Here is an 18,224-nt window from a genome sequence, read left to right on the forward strand (position 1 = left end):
GATTCAACATATATTTTTCCTTATTGTACATGAGATCTAGTGAGTGTCCCTTCCGTGACATTAGCCTCATTACAAGTCTTAGATTGATCACCTTAGTACACACATATGCACTATTTTATGCATCCTGATCATGGTTCCTTGACTTGCAGTTATTTTGGCTCACTTTTCTAGTTACCTATCACCTCTCCCTTATCTATATTAGGGGGTTCTTCTATTGTTTCTCAAGCTTCCTTGGTTTGATTGATCAACTTTTTAGCCTTTGGTGTTTCATGCCATCTATATCTTCAAGTTTAGTTGTTTGCCTTTGTGTACCTCCTGATTTGATGCAAATTACAGTCTTCTCTACTTGGTCAAGTTCTATTTTAGTGGAGGTTTTTCAAATCAATAGTTACTTTTGACAAAGCTTTATAGCTTCTATATGCTTCAGTGGTGTTCTTCGTGATCATCTTTTGTTCCTATCTTCTGGGACATTCACTACTTTAGAGGCTTCTTCATTCCTTCCCTATTTCTTTCAACATTATTTCCATCTTTTTGGAGTAGGGTTTTTTCCATGTGATTTTCTCTATTTCTCCTCTTTTTAGAGATTTGGCTGTGCTTGGGTACCTCATTAGGCCTTTTCTGTCAGGACCCAAATCTACTTTCAATAGTAATTTCTAGGTTTTTGGCTACTCCTTAAGCTTATGTTAAGGGTGGGTGTTAGAGTAATTAATTCTTTTATTAATTATTATGATGCAACCTAGGTTAGAGCTTTTTAGGGTTTCAATCTCTTATTATAAACTTAATTGAGGTTAATTCATTATTGATAATAGAAATTTCTTTTTTACTCATCAAGAATGTCTCATCTATGGATCTGGCAATTCTTTCTTTGATAGATTTTTGCCTCTCTTTCTATGATAGGTGTTTGCATGTAGGTGATTCTTGTGATTTGTGGGGTTGATCTTTCATCAACTTCAATAGATGAGAGCTCTATTCTATTATGGGCCCTCTATCCTCCACACAAGAGGACACATATTATTAATATTGATCAAGCTTTTCAACATATAATGAATTTGAAAGTAGGGGTAACAAATCCTAGTAAATTAGCAACTATGCAAGTAGACATGGCCCTATTTATCTAGTCACAAATGAAGTAGGTCACATTTGACGGATACAATTGGAAAGAAATGTGTGAGAGCTTGTTGAAAATAGGAAGCCCAACAACCCAGTATATGATTCAATTGTTTCATGATGCTTTGAAGAGTGAATTGAAGATACTGGAGAGAGAAAATAAAAGGCTATAGGATGTATCCTTCATTAGAAGGGAAATATCTGGCTCCATATTAAAAAAATGTTTCAAGATGTTTTTGATCAAAGTAGGGCAGGTTTGGGATTTATACAATACATACAAACTCTTGGCACTCTAGCATAATGAGATGTAAAAAAAGCTTGTTAAAGAAAAGGGTGATCTTGTAGAGGAGGAAGACATTCAAGAGGCAGATAAATTAATCCATGATCATAATTTATGCACACAAGAAATCAAGATTACTTTCAAGTTATTTTAAGATTTGGTAACAGAGAATGAAGTTCTATTCTAGCATGATATAGATGGAAAAACTATCGATCGAGAAACATGGATGGTGATTCTCCATGTGATGTAGGAATAAGCCTTTGGAGCATTGAGGAATGATGATTTGGGGATGACTAGAACTAGTGGGCAGATTAAGTGGATGATCAAGATTGATATTAAAGCTCGTGAAGTTATTAACAATATAGACCTAGTTGAGGATGATAAATACCAAAAGCATATAAGGAAATGTAATGATTTTATTGAGGAATCAACATCAGATTGATCTTAGTGAATCTTCTTGTCTTATAGACTTGTTTTGATTGAATGAAAAATTGTAAACAAAGGGACACAACTTTTCATTTTGCAACCAATTTGCAATTATAAATATAAGGACCAAATTAAAAAATATCATAATAATAATCATAATACTTTTATATACATACATTATATATAGCATGTCGATCTTGTTTACTTTGGATTGTTTTATATGTATGCACCAACAACACATATATTTGTGGTTAAAGATTTCAAGTTGAATAAAAGGGTTTCAAGTGCTTGATTGACCTTTTGGTGACAAGAAGGCTTGAGTTGACTAGCTTTAGGAAGGGGACAAGAACACTGCATTATTCCTTAAATCTATGTAGGCTCGACCTAATAGGAGTTACATTTCTTCTCTTGTTACTTCTAATGGGACAGGTCTAACCTCCTCTCAAGCTGTATTTAGGAAAGCTATTTAGATTTACTCTGCTCTCTTTTTAGATGATTTACCTCCAATGAAGATTGACTTGAATACAATCCTATCTTGTATTCCCTCTATTGTGACTAGGGTGATGAATGACTCTCTTATAAGACCAATTAGTATGTCTAAATTAGAGGGGATGGTCTTTAGCTTGCGAAAAGGCAAAGCTCTAGGGCTTGATGGCTTCCCTATTGAATTCTTTCAAGAATTTTGGGATATTATCAATCATGACCTTTTTGTTGTGGTTCAGGAGTCCTATTCAAAAAAGAAATTCTCTAGGCCTTGAATGCTACTTTCTTAGTCCTTATTTCGAGGAAGGAAGAGGCTAATCAGTTGGAATTCTTTAGGCCCATTACTCTTTGTAATGTGGTCTATAAAATCATTACAAAGCTTCTAGCAGAGAGGCTTAATGTTTCGATTCATATGGTTATCTCTAAGGAACAAGGGGGATTTGTGGCAAGAAAACAAATTTTGGATGGGGTGGTTATTGCCTTCGAAGCTATTCACCCTATGTGTACTTCTATGGAACGTGCCATGTTCATTAAGCTTGATATGGCTAAGGCTTATGATAGAGTCAATTGAGATTTCTGGGGAAAAGTTCTTCTACCTTTTGGCTTTACTCAGGAATGGGTTAGATGGGTTCTTAGTTGTGTTACTACTCCTTCCTTCTCGGTCCTTCTTAATGTTGAACCATTAGAGCTTTTTGGGGATTCTAGAGGTCTTCACTAGGGAGATCTCCTCTCTCCTTATTTGTTTATCATTATGGCTAAGGGACTTGGCAGACTTATCAAGTTTCATGTTTCCCGAAATTTGATTCAAGGATGGCAATGGGGAAAGGGTTTTTCCACTCCTTCCCACCTCTATCTTGTTGATGATATGACCGTTGTTGGGAGAGCTCAGATTCTGGAAGCTAAAGCCTTTTGGCTCACCTTGGATTCTTATTTGGCAGCATTTCTATAGAAACTTATTGACCACAAGTCCTCTATTTTTTTCTTCAACACTCCTAAGCCTATCTAGTGGAGGGTTGCTAATATCTTATGATTCTAGATTAAGTCTCTCCCTCCGAGTTAATTGGGGGTCCCTATTGTGGTGGGTCAATAGCCTAGGCTTTTTTGGCAAAGCTTGCTCAACAAACTTCAATAATAAGTCAATCATTAGACTCATAGGTGGCTTTCTACTATTTGCAAGGTGAAAATCCTATAATCTATCATTCAAGCCCTTCCCATTTATAGAAGCATGGTTTAGGCTACCCTGATGTATTTACTTAAGGAATTTGATGCTCTCTCTTGCCAATTTCTTTAGAGCAAAAATTTGCAAAATACCAAATGGAGCCTCATCAATTGGGATATCGTTTGTAGGAAAAAAAAGAAAGGAAGCCTCAAGCTTCATTTTACTATCTTGTGCAGTTAAGCTCTTGCTACTAAGCTCTATTGGTTCTAGTGTTCTAGTCAGTCTTAGCTTTGGGTCCATATCCTGTCACACAAGTATTTACCTGGTGTTGAACCTTCAGATATTTCTAGGTTTTCTCTTGAGGGAAGAGGCTCTATGGTGTTGAATACCCTCAAGATTGATGCTCACCTAGTGAAGAGAAGCTTATTTTGGATCTATAAAAGAGGCACTGAGGCTCTATTTCTGAGTGATTCTTGGAATGGGCATCCTCCTCTCTTATCCTCTCATTCACACTTGTAGTCTCTTTGTGATTTTTTCCATTCTATTGGATGGAATAAGATGGCTCATTATAAGGAGGCATATAACTTGGGCCTTGCTACGGGTTATAGATGGAAGAATTCTTCTGATTGGCCACTGGATGGCTCTCTGGGGAATCGGTATGAATTATCTTAGATATTGGCTTCTAGGGAGTGCAGTTCTCTATAGGATCTTGATATTTTGGCTTTTAGAGGGGCTTCTTCTAGAAAGTATTCTATTTATTTAGGGTACCTTGTGCTAATGAAGCAACTTTTTGATGACGTGGAGGTCTCTTGCTAGAAGAAAGTTTGGAATAGATTTTCATGGCATAAGTATAACTTTTTCCTCTGGATTTTGGTTTATAACCATTGTCTTACTTGGGAGAATCTTTGTAAGTGAGGCTTCAAGGGGCCTTCCATCTATGTTTTATGCTACAATAGTGAAGAGACTATTTATCACCTATTTTTCTAGTGCCCCTTTGCCAAATAGATTTGGAATTTCTGGTGGACTGTGTGGGGATACACGTGTTGGCATGTTTCCTCTTTATCTAAATTTTGGGACTATTTAGGCCATCCCCCTTCCAAGAGTTCTTTTCTTTAGGTTGCTTGGACTATTGGCCCTTCCCTTGTTTTATGGCATGTTCGGCTTCATAGGAATAGGAGGACCTTTCATGATGTACAGTTTGAGATCAGGCACTTGTGGGAAAAAAATTGTTAATTCTCTTCATGAAACACTTCTAGCTAAATGTGCCATTGGTGGAGGTTTGGATCCTAGAGATGCAGGTGTTTTCTCACACCTTTCCTTTTCTCTTCAAGGATGCACTCCTTCGGTCCCCCATAACCACTCTGGGAATGGAGTTAGGCAACACTCTCAGCGTGTTAATCATGAGTGGCATTAGTCTCCTCCTAAGGTGGCCATTCTTAAAATCAACACTGATGGTTCTTCTTAGAGAGATTCTAGTCTGGTTAGTATTGGGGGTGTTGGGCGTGATACTTTTGTTGATATTCAGTTTCTATTTTCTATATTCAAGGGTTACCATACTAATACCTCATGGAAGTCCTAGCTATCTTGGTTGTAGTGGAATAGTGCTGTCAGTGTGGCTAGAAAAGAATTATCTGTGACACTGACTCATAGGTGGTTGTCAATTTATTCAATAGATGGAACCTTGTGCATGTGGATTGGCATTTGGCTCTGCTTATTTGGTAGATCATTCATCTATGTAATTTTCTAGATTCTATGAATTTTATGCATGTCCCTCATGAGTAGAATGTTGTGGCTAACTATCTAGCTAAATGAGCCTCTAAGCATGGGACAACTTGGAACATTATTAATCATAGGATGCTTCCCCTTGATTTATCTTAGCTGTTGGTTCAACTTGTGGACTAGGATAAAGCTCTGTAGTTCTCTTTGTTTCTTGTGTTGTTCTACTTTCTTTGGTATTCAATAAAATTTTTACCCCTCTTTTAGTTAAAAGATAATATTAAATATGTGATTTTTCATGTTTTTGGTAATATTTGGGATTCTCACTCACTTAAATTATATGTGATTCAAATATATTTTTGTGTAGGGAATCCAAATTTTAGCTATAAATTTCTATAATTTTCATCCACATTATTAACACTTTCTTTTCAAATATTTTTTGTTATTACTATTATTTTTTCATCATGATCTTGCACTAAGTTATAAGTTTGTAAAAATTTAAACTTGACTACATAAACTTTATGTATTAGAATACATATGAATTCTTAATACTTGGCCCCAATCTTATCCTTATACATCATTGCATGCCTCATATTATTTGTACAAATAAGTACACTTTCATTCTTCTATGCATTATTCATTGAAGGTTGCCCCACAAATTTGCATTTGTAGTCACAAACACGATTGGTGTCTTTCTAAAATATATAATTCAAATTTGGTTAATTGATTCACTTTTGTTTTTCAATTTGATGTGATTAAGTGCAAACTTTTTAAGGTTGTTTTGAATTATGATTTTGGCTATTTCAAACTAACATTTAAAAGTATTCATTAATATTCTATAGTTCACAATTCCTCTCATTCTTAATGACTACAAGAGATCTAAAAAATCAAACACTTACATCTAGTACAATCAATGGAATAATAAAATTATATGTACTATTACAAGAGAAAGAAGTAAAGTAAAGATAGCCATATGAATACATAAATTAAAGTACACATTAAGAAACGCCAATTGTATATTTATTAAAATTATTTTGTAATTACAAAAATAACTTAAATTATTGAATTTAAATCTAAAATATATATCTAATAAACAAAATACCTTTATTTTTAGTTGACATTAAATAATCATACCTATCATAAATAATTAAAACCTCAAATATAAAATTAAAGCTACTTATCCTAGAGGTATCCATTATTATTTCGTTTAAGCATTCTATAGCATACTCATGAATTTCTAAGGTAGTGCATACTCATCTTTCACTTGATTGTTCTAAAAGCAATAATATTTTATATTTAAAATCTACACAAATACACCAATAATCCATATACATTTTTAAAAAGATTAAAAATGATAATTAAAAAGTTAGATATACTTTTTAATTTTGGGCTTAATCCTTTTATACATGTCTACCAGAAAAGTAGGCACACCTAGAGATCTTGATCTTAATATCTTCAAATTGGTAATTTTTATCTTTGTTGGTTTAATAACCTATAGGTAAATCCACGCCCTACTTTATGGCTCAAATTTTGGCACAAGAGAAATGATGTTGTGAAAGATTACATAACTTGTCATTTAAATTTGAATGAAAAATTATGAATCCTCTACATACATATTGTCCAATTATCGAGTTGGATGACATGGCATTTCTAGTGGAGGATTTGTTTAAACAACTCTTATGCCTTTGTGCCCAAATTTTACATAAACATGGAATTGCTATTATTAATGAATGGATGTTCACACCCTTTTATGAAGCTCCCATTGTTCCAACTACATAACTCATTCACATAAATAGAAAAAATAAGCTACCCTTGTGTAGAGAAAAACACCCACTATATGAAATGATGTTTGTAGGATTTCAGATTCAATTCTCCAAGGAAGTCATAAATCAAGTTGCAAGATTACTCTTTCATGGCTTGGTCCATAGATGTGTATGTTAGGTAAATATCAAATCAAATGGACAACAAAATTTCATGGGTATTCACTATACCTTTGGGTGGGATTTTTTTGAATTTGAATGAGTAAAGATGATAACCATTTGAATAGTGATGATCATGGAAAGGAATTGGGCTCACAGCAGCCATCAAAGTGATCAAAGCATTAAGTATGTTGGTTAAGCCAGGCTAACTGGATGCCCCATATGGCAATGACTAAAACCCAAACTAAAACATAAGGGAGAATTCCATTTCCATGCATATCCCATAAACATACATGTCTGCTTCTTTCTCAGCCATCCTTTCAGTACCATGTATAGGTTTGACAGCAAGATTTGACATTTGTGTAGGTTCAAGATAATATTTGAATTTGAACTTCAAATCATTTTTTCCTGCCTGGTCTACCCACAATACATTTGACAAGCTTAGTTCTATGAAATATCTATTTTTGTCTCACGTCACTTGCCAAAGAAACTTTTTGCTTTGATGTTTTTTCTCTATCTAGTGTTGCTGACTATAATGTTACTTCATATGAAAACTGTTGAGAACATGTCTCAACCTTGCAATCTTTTTCTAGAAAATTCCAAAATTTGTTTGTGGAAGTTTTCCACTTGTTTATATCTTGGAAAAGAGTGTATAAAATACCAAAAGGTGCCCTATCCATTGTAGAATATCAGAAGGCCATTTTTAAAGCATAGTTAGCTTGTTTTATGCCTTTTATGGGGGTCTAAATTAATAGATAAAATTATGGACGGGATTACTATTTTAACCTAGTTGTTTTTCCATATTACAAATGTAAATGTCAAAAATGGGTAACATGTGGCATGGTAGTTTTTCCCATGGTTTTGTAAAACCACAAGTGGTTTCTAGGTTGTAAAATCACTATAAAAGGAGGGCCTGAGGAGGTGTTTATGTAATTGAGTTTAGTTTGCAAGACTGGTGCTAGAAGGAGTCACTTCGAGTTCAAGTTATGGTGATGTGCTCCTATAAGAACTTGTATTGTAAGTGTATTGTAATCATATTGGTTTGATAATACATTGTGAAAGTTTTGGAGGGTAGGATTTTTCTCTTAGAAGGGTTTCCCCATAGTAATCATTGTGTTATGTGTTCATTGTTATTTTTATTATGTTATTATGTATTTCTTGAGATCTCTGCAATAGTTAGTTGAATTTTCATAACCATCCTCTCAAATATTAGCATAGGAAGTGACTTTGTGCACCTTTTCTTCCTTACAAGTGGTATCAGAGCTTGGCCACTTTTGGTTCTATTTGTTGGGTACAGGGTTTTTTGAGCTAATCAAGGCTTGAGTGGGAGCTTCTGTAGAGTATTTCATTTATGTGTTATAGGATTGAAAATATGGCAAGCATGTCGGGGAGAATTGATGTTGAAATTTTTTTTGGCACAAACTTTGAGATGTGGAAGCTGGCAAAAACTTTAGCCTCATAATATGATGTGACAGACAGAACAACTAAAGGTCTCATTAGATTGTGTCTTGTAGATTTGATTCTAATTAATTTCCATGAAGAACCTACCACGAATGAGCTTTCAAAAAAGCTAAGTGAGATCTATAAAGTGAAATCACTTATGAACAAGATTTTCTTGAGGAAGAAGTTGTATTCCTTGAGAATGGAAGAAGTTGGATGGAATTCTGAACATTTGGAAAGATTTAATATGTTGGTGACTCAGTTGACCTTAGTAGGGGTGCCAATGGATGAAGAAGAAAGGTGTCAAATCCTGTTATGTTCATTGCCAAACTCATGGGATAGTCTTGTGATGGCTACATGGAGCACTTCAATTGTCTTAAAGATAGAGGATGTTGTTGGGTCTTTGCTTTCTGAGGAGATGAGAAGGAAGGTCTCTCTAAATGCCAAAGAGGATTTGAGTGTTCGAGGAAGACCAAAAGAAAGAGGCAAGAATGAAAAGTAGCATGGTTTTTCTAAGTCCAAAAATAAGAGGAGATCAAAATCTCTTGGTAAGTCCAAGGAAATCCCATGGAATTGTGGCAAACCTATACACTTTCGAAAGGAATGCAAAGAGGAGAAAAAGAAGAAGAAGAAGAAGCAAGATTCAGATTCTAAGTCTAAGAAGGAAGATGGAGATGCTTTCATCATAGCCTTGGCCACTCATGTAGGTGAAAATGCATGTTTAATAGACTCATGTGCATCTTTCCACATTACTCCTAATAGAAACTTGTTTAGTAAGTATGAAAATTATGATGGTGGTAAGATGTATTTGGGTGATGACTCGGTACCTGATATTGTTGGTTGTGCAAGTATTCATGTGAAATTTTTTGATGGTAGAATTAGAGGATTTGATGGTGTCTTGCATATCCTTTGACTAGGAATGCATTTTTTATTTTTTAGTAAGCTAATAGATGTAGGTGTGCATGTATAGTTTTCTGAAGTAGGTGTAAAAATGGTGAGAGGTGATATGGTAATAGCAAGAAGAAGTAGATTGGGTAAATTGTACCATCTTGATGCATGCATGGTTGAGTGTAATAATACTTCTGATAAGATTGTGAAAAAGACTACTCAGTTGGAGAAGGAGAAGATTTGTCTTTCAACAAATGGTCATGGTTTTTGGGTACCCAAGGGTGCTTTTTCTACTGAATCAAAGTTTCCTATAGAGAAGACCATGTTATGGCACTAGAGACTCAGCCACATAGGTCAGAAGGGTCTACGGACCTTGAAAAATAAGAACCTTGTTGATGGGTTGAATGACTGCTATCTTGAATTTTATTTTTGTGAGAATTATATCTAAGGTAAAAAAAATCGCATTCAATTTTACTCAAGTTCTTATAAGTCCTCATGTATTTTGTATCTAATCCATTTAGATGTATTTGGTCCAGTTGATGTTCCTTCTATTGGTAGATCAATTTATTATGTTTCTTTCATTGATGATTTGAGTAGAAGAACATGGGTTTATTTCCTTAGGAGAAAAGCTAAATTTTTTAGTCATTTCAAATAATTTAAAGCAATGGTTTAATTGCAAACTAGAAAGAAAATAAAATATTCGAGAACTAGGTAATGGTGATGAAGTTTTCTCCAATGATTTTGTCACATTTTGTAAAGATTGTGGAATTAAAAGAGAGAAGACAACTCTATATTCTCCATAGTAGTATGGAGTTGTAGAAAGAATGAATAGGACCCTAATGGAGAAGGCTAGGAGTATGTTGAGTGGTGCTGGACTAGAACAAAAGTTTTGGGCCAAAGTTGTAGCCACTTCCTACTACCTACTAAATAGGTCTCCTACATCAACTATTGTTGATAAGATGCAAATGGAAGCATGGTCAGGCCACAAGCCTTCACTTAGACATTTGAGAGTGTTTGGTTGTGAGGCATATTCTCATGTGCCAAAGAAGAAGTAGACAAAATTGAACAACAAAGTTGTCAAATGTATCTTCATCGAATATAGTTATGGTGTGAAAGGATACAAGCTTTGGGATCCTATTGCACAAAATGTATTTAATTCTAGAAGTGCTATTTTTTAGAGAAACTAAGCCTTCTTCTATTACAATGTAGCCAAAACAAATAGAAGAAAAGAAAAATGTGATTCAACTTGCTGCTACAGCTAAGAAAGTTGAATCAAGGCCCTTAGAAAGATGAGATGTTGAAGAGAGCTATATGAGTTCTGAATCATCAAAGGAAGAGAGAGAACCTAATGATGAACTTGAACCTCCAAAACTTGATCCTAAACCAAATCTTATTTAAAGATCTACTAGACAAAGGAAACCAACTGAAAGGTATGTGTATTCTCCTAATGATTGGAGATGCATATTTGCATTGAATGTTAATATTGGTGAACTAAGATCTATACAAGAGTCTCTTGGTATGAATGATTCAAAGTCCTGGAAAATAGCCATGGATGAAGAAATCATAGCTCTTAATAGGAATCAAACATGGGACCTTGTACCATTTCCTAAAGGACAAAAGCCTATTGGTTGTAAATGGGTGTTCAAAAGGAAGATGGGTTTAGATAGAAGCATTGAGAAGTATAAAGAATGTTTGGTTACAAAAGGTTATTCTTAGGTTAAGGGAGTAGATTATGGTGAGATTTTTTCTCCAGTAGCCAAAATAACATCCATTAGATTTTTTATTTCTATTATAGCAACTTATGATCTAGAGATTTAGCAAATGGATGTGAAAACTAATTTCCTTCATCGAGATTTGGAGGAAGAAATTTACATGTCATAGCCAGAACACTACGTAGTGAAAGGTAAAAGTCATTTGGTCTATAAATTGAACAAATCCTTGTATGGTTTAAAATAGAGTCCTAGGATGTGGTACTAGAATTTTGATACATATGTGTTGAGTTTGGGATTTTTGGGATCTAAATTTGATCAATGTATATATTTAAAATTTGATGTTGATGGTTTCCTAGTTATTGCCTTGTATGTTGATGACATGTTGTTTATTGGCAAAGGAAAAGGTTTGATTGCAGAGTTAAAATCTCAACTCTTGATAAAGTTTGAAATAAAAGATCTTGGTGCAGCTAGGCAGATTCTATAAATGGAGATTATAAGAGATAGATATAATAGAAATCTATGGCTAGGCTAGAGTAAGTATGTTGGTACTATTTTGAAAAGGTTTAATATGCAGGATTCCAGACCATTCAGTGTTCTTGTTACTATGGGAACAAAGCTTTCTAGCTCACACTATCCCACATCCCCATTGGAGATGGAAGAGATGAGTTGGGTACCATATCAAAGTTTTGTTTTAAGTTTGATGTATGCTATCATTTGTACAAGACTAGATATTGCCCAAGTAGTGGGAGTACTTTCTTGTTATATGTCTAATCTAGGAAGAGCACATTGGGATGCAGTAAAAAGAGTTTTTAACACTTGTAGGGTACCTGAGAGTACTCAATATGTTTTCATGGAATAGGAAATGAGAATTCCTTGGATATTCAAGGCTATGTAGATTTAGACTAGGTGAGTGATGTTGATAGAAGAAGATCCACTGGTGCATATGTGTTTACATTATTTGGTGGTGCAATTTGTTGGATGAGAAAGGAACAAGTTGTGGTTGCTTTGTTCGCTACTAAGGCAGAGTATATGGAAGCTACTCATGCCTACAAGGAAGCCATTTGGCTAAAGAGATTGTGTTTAGATATAGAGTTCAAATAGGGTGCAATGACAATTTATAGTGATAGCTAGACTGCAATCTGCCTAGCAAAGAACCTAACTTTTCATGCGAGAACCAAGCACATTGATGTACAATATAATTTTGTGAGAGATATGGTGGAGGATGGCAAGGTAAAGCTAGAAAAGGTAGAGACTTTGGTGAATGTGGCTAATGCATTAACTAAGCTTATGAGCATAGAGAAATTCAGATGGTGTTTAGAGTCTATGGGCCTCTTAGCCCCTAAAAATTAATTCCATGATATTTTGGATCCCCTAACTCTTGCAAGGTGTTCAAAAAGTGGGAGAATGCTAAGAACATGTGTCTTAACCCTGCAATCTTTTTCTAGAAAATTCCAAAATTTGTTTGTGGAAGTTTTCCACTTGTTAATATCTTGGAAAAGAGTGTATAAAATACCAAAAGGTTCCCTATCCATAGTAGAATATAGAAGGTCCATTTTTAGAGCATAATTAGCTTATTTTATGGCTTTTATGGGCATCTAAACTAAAAGACACAATTATGGACGGGATTACTATTTTAACTTGGTTGTTTTTCCATATTGGAAATTTAAATGTCAAAAATGGGTAACATGTGGCATGGTAGTTTGGCCCATGGTTTTGTAAAACCACAAGTGGTTTCTAGGTTGTAAAATCACTATAAGAGGAAGGCTTGGGGAGGTGTTTGTGTAATTTAGTTTAGTTTGCAAGATTGGTGCTAGAAGGAGTCTCTTCGAGTTTGAGTTGTGGTGATGTTCTCCTATAAGAACTTGCATTGCAAGTGTATTGTAATGATTTTGGTTTGATAATACATTGCACATGTTTTGGAGGGTGCAATTTTTCTCCTGGAAGGGTTTCCCCATGATAATCACTATGTTATGTGTTCATTGTTATTTTGATTATGTTATTATACATTTCTTGAGATCTCTGTAATAGTTAGTTGAATTTGCATAATCATCCTCTCAAAGATTAGCATAGGAAGCAATTTTGCACACCTTTGCTTCCTTACAAAAACGTGGATTTGGATGGATTCATACTACTAGCACTAGAAGAAGAAATAGTGAGGCTCTATGGACTTATCCATGTGGAGCACAAAACATATTAATAAGATGAGGACCTCCTTCTGCGGATCTTTTTGCACCATGTAAATAGAGATTTTTTTTTTTTTTGGAGTAGGGAGGCGTTAAAAAATTACTGAAGTTAAATCACCAAGGAGAAGATATTCAAAGCTCTACAAAGTAGATTAAGCTTACCTATATTTAGTTAAAATATCCATCAAATCTATGCACTCAACCAAATAATTTGTTAAGATGTTATCGAAAGAATAATTAAAACTAAAATGATGAGAAATATTAACCAATTCAAGGGTAAAATTGTGGCATACATAAATGAAAAGGTCTTATAAATGTAGCATTAATGATGTTTAAAATGTTGGGATAATATTATTATATGGTCAAATGAATCTTGGATGTTTAAATTGTTGGCATAATATTATTGTATAGTTAAATGAATCTTGGTTGTTTTGTCTATTTTGTAGTTAAAAACAAATATTAAGCAATTTTGTGGAAGATACATTAAGTTAAAATTTGATAAGATTATCTCAAAAAGAAGTCTCGTGGTTTTAAAAATGACATGTAGAGGACTCTTTAAATTTGGTTATAAACTAGGATTGAAGTTTTGATGTAGAAAAATAATTTTACATTCAAAACTATAACAAGTGTCGCATAGTGACATTACTTGTCATTTTAGTGAATTGCAATACAAATAGAAATGCATAAGTAGAGTAATAGTTTGTATTATAAGATTTTTATTTTTGTTTGTTAGTAGCTAAAATTTGAGGTAATAATTGTTTATTTTATTTTAAAAATTAAAATTTTAGTTGAAGTACAATATTTGCTCATATAATTTAAAATACTTTTGTTAAGCTATGAGATAATTAATGTACTTGAATTTCAATTTTAAATTTTAAATTTATAAAGATATACATTTTAATCACTGTAATTATCATCAACTTATTTATTCAAATTTTAAAAAACTTTAGAAATATCAAGCATAAATTTTCATTAAAGATGAAATTAAAAAAAAAAAAATCATGTTCATGATAGGAAAATTATAATAGTAATCTTGTAGTAAAATAAACAATAATGAAAATTTATAAAAATAAATACTAGCCCAAAAATTTAGCCTAGAAAAAGGACTTCTATAAGCCAAAAACAACTCAACCAGTCATATAATTTACTTAATAAGAAAAACTCAAATATAAATCATATAACTTTAGACATATTTAATTAAAAAGTAGTTGCATGTTATTGGTTGAAATAATAGAAATTAATTAAGTTTTTAGGAAACTGAGTGCAATAGTATTTGCCTACGACAAGTACAATAAAAGATTTTGCTCTTTATTTATAAATAAAGTGAGAGTTTTGTTTTTATAATGGTGTCTATTTGTTTAGAATTTTTAAAATAGAAAATTAATCAAAATTATTAAAGTGGGTCAAAATCATGTTTACTATATTTTTTCTGAATTTTAAGATAAGAAAAATAATTATTTATAAAAAAGATGAGAGCTTTGTTTGTGTAATAATGAAAAATGAATTCTAAAAATATTACTAGTTCAAGGTTGTATTATTTATATACATATGAGTTGGCATGTCATAGTCCTAGCCATTAAATAGCTTTTAAGGTATAAACAATTTACAAAAAGTGTATAGATGTGTAATACACTTTCTAGACTTATTTGTGAGAGCAGATATGCATAAAAAATGAGCAAATTGTATAGTTACCAGAAAATAAACGTTAAAAAAAATCTATTATAACATAGTACAATCTATATGAAGAAAATAATTTTGGGTGGAAATACTCGTAATCCAAAATAATTCAATGTAAATATACTTGTAGAATTGAATCCTTTTCCAATAGTGTCTCTAAAACAAGATCTAATGTAATTTTAATAATATAATAGGAAGTACACAAATCACTAAATAACTCATACTCAGTCACCAATAAAGGGAAAAGTTTGAATTATGAATTGAATAGTTCATTTACGAAGAACATTGGTTAAAAATAACCCATAATTGCACTATAATTAGCCCAAATTATAATACTAAGAAGAATCATGGCATGTATTTGAGTTTTCCCTTCTAGAGAATAATATATCTGAGGTCATTGAAGAATTTTTCTTGAGATTTCTAGGGATATTTGTTAGACTCGAAGCAAAATGGAGTAAAAAAGTGACTTAAAAACTAAATCATGAGATAAAAACCTCCACTCCAATACTTAGAAAAATCAAGAGAGTGATCCTAAGCGTGAATAAAAATTTAAATGATAGACTTAAGAAGTTGGTGGAAGAGTTTAACAAACAAGATAAACAAAATATTATTACTAATGAAATCAGTACTTGTTCTAGCCATTACCATTATAAATAAACCTTGGAAATAATACAACATGAGGTGCTCATAAACTATGAATTATTAGATTCAAGATATTAAAATAGAATCATAATAGAGAGACCCTTAATTTGATCATAAATAAGTAAATAAATAATTAGTTATGAGTATCACATATATTTATTATAAATTAAAATATTTTGTTAAATATTTGTAGATAATTTTCAGATTTCTGATAGATAATTCTGATTATATATGGAATTTACTTTGATCAACATAAACTGTTTTTGAAGCCTCTATATCAGAAAAATTGATTCTAGATTTTATTTCAGCTAGTTTTTCAATTTGCAAGTTGGATAGTTAAAAGAGTCAATCTAAGAAATTAGTTGAGAGAAGAATTAGGGGCCATAAAACATGTATGCACCTTTTGTAATGCCCAAAAGTAATGGAACATAGTAGGGTTTCAAAAAAATTTGAGATTTAAGTGTTCTATATTAGATATAAATACACACCTATATTATATATTGAACCTATTGGAAAGCATTGAGAACACATTCTTCATGTTCTTCCTTAAGCCAATGACAAATGAAAATGTGATGCCCATCCTCTTAGAGAATGCGACTATGATGGTTGAACCACTCTTCATTATGCAATCCAAGTAGAAAAAGGTGATAAACAAAAATTTCCCAAAGCACTTTTCAAGTGATGTGAACTAGAAGAAGAGAAAGAACTCCTCTTATGGGCCTCCTTAGTAGGCTTAGGTACTGTTGACCAAATCTAAGAGAAAATGATCCACTTCACAAAGTTCTTCTACAAAGAAAGCACAAGTTAAAAGAAACCAATTTGTTGAGAATGAATACTTCTATGGGCATCTGATGCAAGTGGTACAAGGACTCACAAATCACATAATCACAACTCCATAACTTATCATGGCAATATTGCACATTTTTCAAACTTATAACCAAATCAACAAACTAGGACATAATTTTCCACTTGAGAACAGATGATCATGACTTTCACAAATGAAGAGATAAAACTAATTCATTTTATGAGAGACTATAGATATTAGTTAAACACATTTTTTCAAAGTTATATCTTAAAATGATAACTAGAATAAAAGTTATTACTCTTCTCCCAAAATTACTCACATAAAAATGAGGTTCAGACTAGTCTGCACTCAAATGCTTATAATTTCTTCAACTCACAATGAAATTCGACCAAACTAAAAACAAAAGAAAGATAACTAAAACATCTTTCTAAAAATATGAGTTTTAGGTTTTTATCTATTCATATAAATTTATATCAATAGAAACAATAGTTGGATTTATGGAAAATTAGACAGAAAATTCACATAAAACTTGCAAAAACAAAACTCCTTTCATTTCTAGTCTCCTCAAAAAATTTTCCAACCATTCCAATCTATAAATCATGACCATTAAATGATATTTTATTGTCTTTTCAATTTCATCAACTATTGGATACCTCATGTGACTCTTGACCTTCCTCTTTACATCAACTTTTTATATTGTCAAATTTTTGTGACAATATTTTACTACATATTTGAAAACTTTTACATTTTCTCATAAATAAAATTTTAACTTTATAAAACCCCTAATAACATATAAAAATATATTGTATATGAAATTTTATGACATTTTACCCTTCCTTGGGTTTATTTACATAATTTGACAATACTAGACAACTTTGACAATCTATTACAAATTGATTCCAAGGCTTAACATAGCCTTACATGTTGACTCAAATATATTGACAAAAATTAACTTGACATTTCAGAAAAAACATTAATAAGATATGTAATCTTTATGTCCATTTTTCTAGGTGCTCATGCACTAGCATCATAGAAACTTGAGTGCCAATATTGCAAAAAATGAGCGGCACAATTTTTACTGACCCAAAATTTTATGTTTTTTAACAAAGTAAAAAATGGAATAGGAATAAGTATTCCAATTCCACCTATTTAGGTGGAATTGAGATTCACAATTCCTAACTATTCCCATTGCCAATCGAGCCCTTAGAGATTATTTTTCTCACTCATTCTGGAAATTCTCATACAGTTTTAAAGGAGATATAATTGACATTTTTGTTTAGACTTCATTATAGTTATAGTGACCTCTTTTTTTTATAATCTATTTTCTCTACAACATTTCTTTACCATATTTGTGGGGATGTTAGCACCAAAATGGGGGTTTAGAAACTCCTATGAAAGAATCTAATATAGTGACCTCCAACATTTTCTTTTGGCCTTTAGTGTCCACTAATGATTAAGGACATTGGTTATAATGGGACATCATTTATTCTATCTTACGATTATTTTCTTGTTCTCTTTTACTGTCTTCATCGGTTTAATTGTTCGAAAAATTCACTTGCATTCTTGTATTCTTATTACATATAATTTCTAGTTTGTGAAATATGTTTCACTCTATAAAAGAATAGTATTGGTATGGGACTTATTTGCATATAACATTTGTGTGTTGTGTTATCATCTTACACATTTTCTTGCATCCTAGATGAAGATCTCAATTTTTTTCTAGAAGGTCCTTATGAAATGATTTTCATTTCAAGTAGACTAAATAGTTTAGCCAATTATTCTAATCA

This window comes from Cupressus sempervirens, chromosome 8 (genome assembly GCF_028749045.1).
Source record: "Cupressus sempervirens isolate cs-2001-9-10 chromosome 8, ASM2874904v1, whole genome shotgun sequence".
Lineage (NCBI taxonomy): Eukaryota > Viridiplantae > Streptophyta > Pinopsida > Cupressales > Cupressaceae > Cupressus > Cupressus sempervirens.